Source organism: Phoca vitulina, unplaced genomic scaffold (genome assembly GCF_004348235.1).
Source record: "Phoca vitulina isolate PV1807 unplaced genomic scaffold, GSC_HSeal_1.0 scaffold1, whole genome shotgun sequence".
Lineage (NCBI taxonomy): Eukaryota > Metazoa > Chordata > Mammalia > Carnivora > Phocidae > Phoca > Phoca vitulina.
Window position 1 is genome coordinate 74,015,194 of NW_022589704.1, and position 7,101 is coordinate 74,022,294.

Sequence of the window (7,101 nt, forward strand, 5' to 3'; positions counted from 1 at the left end):
GATTAACTTTTTAATACATTGACTATGTTTGGTTACTTGGAGGAAGACAATTCATCCTCCTCTTGATATAATGGGATTGCTGACTCTCTCAATTTGATGATCGTTCCTACAGAAGGCATATTTCTTGGATATATTAGAGCTAGTCAGCACCACCCAGTAAGGAGAAGATGGCATGTTAAATATTTATTCTTATTTTAAAAATATATTAAAATGGCATGGTTTGGCTGACCCTGAAGCTAGTTAACAAATTGTTTGTGAAAATATGCCACTTGGTGGTAAATATACAGATTGACAGTGATTTTTATAGAGATATTTCATCGATTCAAGCCTGGTTGCATTTCTGAGCAGTAGAAGTAGGTTATAGTCTAAAAATGTAATACATTTCTGTCCTTCCTTTGAGACAGATATAATGGACATTTATGAGTTTGAGTTACCAGTTTCTTTTCCTCACCCATTACTTCTTTGAAAACTGAAACAAATGAATGGGAAGGTTTCTCTTTGAGAGTCATTGCCAAAATTTTATTTCAATGGGAAATGCCAGCAACATCCTGCCCAAGATCAACACATTCCTATGTGAGAGACCAAGCTCATATTTTGAAGCCCATAGCTTCATAGACATTTCCTGATGTAAACCCACTTCTCACAGAATAAGCAAGTAAGAAAGCAAGTTTAGGAAACAGGCAAACAATAACAAAAACCAACAACAAATTATGTTGAAAACCTGTGGCTATCTTCAGACTTATTTTGAAAAGTAAATAAAACAGATTCTGGAAAAGTAACCATTATAGAGAATTAGCCATTTTTCAGTAGCCCACATTTGTCTAAGATTATGATTGCAGCATGCATATCTTATCTGTGTTTATTGATGTAATTGGAGAATTTATAAACTATAAACCTTTAATACTTAGTAAATTCTGAAATACAAAACCTTCCATAGGACTTGTATGGTTAACATACAAAATGTGTCAATTTTTAAGGGTGAAAACTAGAAGGTTTTTAGTTGCCAGGCCTAGCAGTACACAACTGCAGAAGTCATCTGTGTTTCAGAGAGTATGTGTTAAAAATTTAAAATTAGAGTAAGTCACAAGTTAGATATAGAAGATTATTACCTACCAGATCAATTTCCAAACACCAATTAATTTCAAGGCACTCATTCTCATTGGTGTGAGATTCAAAGCCTCTTCACTCTAAAAGAGAGCATGTGCTGTGTTCCCAGAAGGAAGTCCAAGTTTAGTAGTACATTTAAGATCAAGCTTCTAGGAGTAGCTAGGAATTGTTTAAATATGAAAGATTTACTCTGAGTTTTTTTTTTTTTTTAAATATATGTGTATGTTGCCTATAACTTGGCTTCTCATACCCACACCCAGATTTGCTGAGACTAAGGTCTCTGCTCTAGGCAGGAAAAAAAAAAAAAAAAGTTGTGAATGACATAATTATTTTGAGACAGTTAAACAATTATTTATTTATTTTAACTAAAATTTTATCCTTGGATACATTCATAGTAGATCCTATGACCATTTCTTAATTCACTCATTTACTAGCTCAACAAGTTTATTGAGCAACTACTCCATGAGAGATTCTCTTCTAAGCTGAGGAGACAGTAGCGAACAAAGGAGACTATGTCCCTGCAGTTATGTGTTCAAGTGGAGAAAATGGTCAATAATAGATACGTAAATAAGTAAGTATGGGCATATACACAAACTCACACACAGGTAAAATTAGGCACTAATGAATAAAACAGTATAATAGAAAAAGAGTAAGTGAAAAGAAGTGTTATTTTAGATAGCATAGTCAGAGAATCTCTCAGAGGGTATGATATTTTACCACAGATCTGACCGAAATAAGGACATGAACCAGCAAATATGAGCAGAAGTGGCATTCCAGACAAAACTTGAAGGGAGAACCAGGTGCAAGTTTCCAGGAAGAAAGAGGAGAGCAAACAGATAAAGCCGATGTAACTGTATGTGTGTTGGATTTTCCTGGTTGCTTTCAAGCAAATTTCCATTTTTATTTTAATTAAACACGATGGGCTTTTTATGCTTTACGTTCACTTCAATGGGTCCTATTCTATGTAGTATTCTCCTCTCCATCACTACTACATCACCACATGTGTCTGTGGTTGTGAACTTCAAAATGAACACTGCACTGCCAATAGTCTGCCCTCTGTGAATAGGGACAGTTGTGCTGTTTTATCTAGATGAATATTTACTACTTTTCACAATGTGCTTTAGACATAGTCACCCATAATGGCCCTGAGATCTCATTCTGCCAATCTGAAGTTTTCTATCACAATATGTGCATTTTTGTCATTTGCCTTTAGATATTATTGTGGAAAATCCTTTGTTGATCTCTCTTTGATTATTTCTATTGACTCCTCCTCCTCTTGGTAAATGTCAGGGCTGGAATTCCAACCCTGTTTTTAAAGGCTCTGGGTCCTTGTTCTGAAAACTGTTGTCATTGTCATACTCTTTATTTTGTCACATAAACTGTTGAAAATGTTAACTCTGCTGGATCCTAGAGCAGTGCTTGTTCTTCCCCAGGGCTGTAGCTGAATCCAGTGAAATTTCTTCATTGACTTAGACTTGTAGCCATTTCCTACACACTAAAGATCTTGCCCTTCAAAATGTGAGAAACAGACCTGCTGTGTCAATAGCACTGGAATCACTTGGGAGCTTAGACATGTATCATTTGGGACCCTACCTTAGACTTAATCTGATCTTCAGAGGATTCATATGCACATTCAAGTTTGAGAAACTCTGCACTAGATGACTTTGCAGCAGAGTTCCTCCTAATTATAAAGTTCTTTAAAAATAATCTCAAAGTCGTCAGGTTGTGATTCTCAGAAGAGGAACAACATGGTAGAAGCCAACATCACACTGTATTATAATTACCACACCAAAATTGATTATTTTGTACATTCAAACTATCACCTTCTTACTTCTGGTACTACAAGATGTTCCAACCTCATCTTGTAGATATATCCTGTGTAGTCTTAGTATCAGCCATTTCTCCAAAGAGCTCTGGTTCCTCCTATGTGGGGAATGGTATTAGAAACCAAGATTAGGGCATTGGGTATGCTCATTACTATTGGGGTCTCACTGGTTCTACACCCTTCAGGTGACAAAAACAGAAATTATTATGCATACTAACTCAGACACATATACACACACATGCACACAAACACACATTCCTATATGTAATCATATACTTCTAGATTAAACTAAGGATGAGTTCATACTGATGTCTCTAATTCTAATCCATTATCATGTAAATCAGTCAAACCTTTTCCCCTTCCTTATCTGTACATACCCACTTCAAAAATGAGAAAGCTGGCTCCCACTACATGCTATCCATTTATTTACTTATTCAATCCCAGTATACATATATGGAAATATCAGAATTGTTAATCTATAACTCTGTGGGAAACAATTTTATCAACTATAATACAGTGTTAATGTGCAATACTCCCCATTGTAAGTATTAGAAGTATTTTTTTTCACCACAGAATATCTGCAGAGATTTGTGGAACCCCTGAGCTACAGAGAACTTCATAGAATATTTAGCATTTCTTGTCCTCACCCACATGTGACATTAATGCCTTTCCATCAATAGAACAAATAACTCTACAGATCTCCTAAACAATCTCACCCTATTGACAACCACTGGCCTACTAGAAAGCCAATATTAATAAAATAAATAAAACTCCCTTTAAGAAAGCATAGGCAAATTTTGCACAGTTTAGTTGCTATAAATGTGTACAGACAGAATGTTTATATTCTGGCAATGTTCCATACCTTACTCTTGGTGCAGTCTTCAGTGGTCCTAAGAACACCCAGACTTAAGAAACTGAGTCTGGTGGTTGGGTCTCCAACACATGAGACAATCTGACAAGGTATGAAAAATATATTTTAAAAATATTTAAATGTTTTTTTAGACATTTTTTTATCTTGTGGAATAAAGATAGCATAGTACTAAGAGGTTGTGAGGGTAAATTTGGGGGCTCAGTTAAAAAAGAGGTGCTTTACACTAAGCACTTAAGGAGAACTTCCTTATTCCTTGTGGAAGGAAGTCCCATTCGGAGCCTTGTGTGGTTTTCAGGTAACTTTATTCAACTTCACAGCTAAAGTCCCTGTCCTAATAAGAACTGATAGAAGTGATTTTTAAAAGCAAATACATAAGCACTGGAATTGAGAAAGTTTGAATTATACTCAAAATTAAGGAGTTTATAGTGACATATAAGGATAATGCTGTTACTAGAGTACAATTTTTACAAATTAGTAAGTAAAATATAAATATCTGCTTTTTTTGGTCTCTTGCTAATCTTGCAGTAGGGCAATGTGTACAGTCATTTCAAAAGTCTTAGTGATTTTGTTTAGTGTATAGTTACTTACTTTATTTTTCCATTATATTACTTATTTCCATTCTTATTCATTGGGTAATCTCAGAAAAGTACACGACTTCTACTATTACACCTGTAAACTACATATTCTCTAATACAAATTACAGATCTCATTCGCTTTCTCCAGAGCTGTAGACCCAATGGCATATAAACCTGAGTATCCCAGCTTTCTCATCATGTTCAAATGAACAAATCAGCTTCTTCTTTTGAACCTCAGAACTTTATAAGATTCTTCTTCTAGAACTCAGCCTTCCATATTTTCTGCTTCGGAGACTTCAGATAAACAACCAAAAGTCATCCTTGGTATTTTTCTTTTCTTCACACTTTTTATTTAATAGATAATAATTCCAGTCAATTTTAGCTCTTAATATATTTCATATCTGTTTTCTCTTCTCTATATCTACCACTCTTGCTTTACTTTAATTTAAGCCTTCATCATTTATATATGGAGTATTGACATAGATGCTTGGCAAGTTCCCCTCACTCTAGTCTCACTTACTTTAAAATACAATTCATCTAATGATAATCTGATCTTTTAAAAATGAAAATCTGGCCTTTCAGCCAGAACCACCATCTTCCAGTAATTCGCCAAAATGACCAATACAAAGGGAAAGAGGAGAGGGACCCGCTATATGTTCTCTAGACCTTTTAGAAAACATGGAGTTGTTCCTTTGGCCACATACATGTGAATCTGTAAGAAAGGTGATATTGTGGACATCAAGGGAATGGGCACTGTTCAAAAAGGAATGCCCCACAAATGTTACCATGGCAAAACTGGAAGAGTCTACAATGTTACTCAGCATGCTGTGGGCATTGTTGTAAACAAACAAGTTAAGGGCAAGATTCTTGCCAAGAGAATTAATGTACGCATTGAGCATATTAAACACTCAAAGAGCCGAGATAGCTTCCTGAAGCGTGCGAAGGAAAATGATCAGAAAAAGAAGGAAGCCAAAGAGAAAGGTACTTGGGTTCAACTGAAGTGCCAGCCTGCCCCACCCAGAGAAGCACACTTTATGAGAACTAATGGAAAGGAGCCCGAACTGCTGGAACCCATTCCCTATGAATTCATGGCATGATAAATGTAAAGAAAATAAAAGACCTCAAGACTATAAAAAAAAAAAAAAAAAAAAGAAAAAAAGAAAAGAAAATCTGGGCATGTTTCTCTTATTCTTAACCTTTTTCATTATTACCTCATAGTTAAGTGATGATCCAAAAGTCTATGATTTGTTTCATTTCTGTAAATCTAGCCTCCACCTCCAACTACCTCCTGAATAAAGAAACTAATTCCCTGTCTCTCAATAAGCCATGTGGTAGAGTCATGGCTTTGGATATGCTATACATTGTGTTGATATACCTTACCCTTTCCTTGATCTGTTTGGTGATCTCCTATTAATTTCTTTACTAACTAACCTAGAGATAGTTCATTATTCTCTGGTCATTATATCAGTAACCCATAGTCATAATAATGCTGTATAAAAAACAAACACAGTACCTCAGTGGCAGTGACAACAAAGTAAGGTGTTTAGATGGCTCTGCTGATCTTGGCTGGATTTACTTGTATGTCTGAATGTCGGCTGATAGTTAGCTGATGTAGGCAGGCCTCAGCTGGGAAGATTAGCACAATTTAGCTCTGCTCATCCTGGATTAGCCTAGGCATGTTTTCATGACAACAGTAGAGGTACAAGTAAGGGCAAATGAAAACACCCTAACTTTTTGAGATTTAGGTTCAGAAACGGCACCCTGTCACTTTAACTCATCCAATTGGCCAAATGAGTTGCATGAAATAAGGAAGCATGCTGCACATTCATGGGAAAAAAAAATCTAGAATCATGTAGATTCAGAGAAGGGTGAAGAATTGAAACCATTAATATAATTATCCAACCATACCTCTTTAGCACATTTTCATATTTTACTAAAATTATTTTTACATGCTTCTTATTGCATGTTGTCTTACATAAAGGCCATGTCTTTTTAGCTCTTTACTTCAGAGACATACACCTGATAATTCTTAATAGGTAATTATTAAATAATAGGTCACCATAATTTAATGAAAATCAAATATATAAAAACATATAAAATATGTATTTTTATTACTTATGACATTTGATGAAGAACATATGTAATATAACTTTATAAATATGTGAATGTTTTTCTATTTGCTAAAATAAAATTTTTAAAAATATTGAAAATCCTATATCTAAAGAGTGATAGCATTTTTATAGAGCAATCACAAATATAAATATTAAATATATAGCATTGTAACAACTAAGTACTTTACATGACAACAGCTCACATGTCCCAGAGAGATGATTATAATTTTTTGTTTGGTTTAGTGGGGAACTATAGCTATAAATTTGTGTTCTCAAAGCTTAATACTATGAAAAACAGAGAGTTTGTTCATATATTTTCATTGCTTTTATATTAGTTGTAATCATTTATCATAATTAATTTGTCTACACATGACACTTTGTGCTTTCAGTGATCATTAATTAATTCATTATATGCATGAAAAGTGTAGGTCAATGTTAACATCCCCATTTTACAGAAATAAAATGTTCTTTTTGATGATCAGAGTTTATAGAACATAAGCTATTCTTACCATTTTTTTCCTCAGTGATGAGAAAAAAAAATAATGGCTAGGTATATTCTAGAACATTTTCTTAGCTTTGTTGTATACTGATAGAATAAACCTCTTAGACAGT

General features: G+C 34.4%; 1 pseudogene; it reads left to right on the forward strand.

The window, feature by feature from the left end:
- The first annotated feature begins 4,992 nt into the window (after positions 1–4,992).
- On the forward strand, positions 4,993–5,489 carry LOC116644427 (annotated as a pseudogene).
- Positions 5,490–7,101: the final 1,612 nt, after the last annotated feature.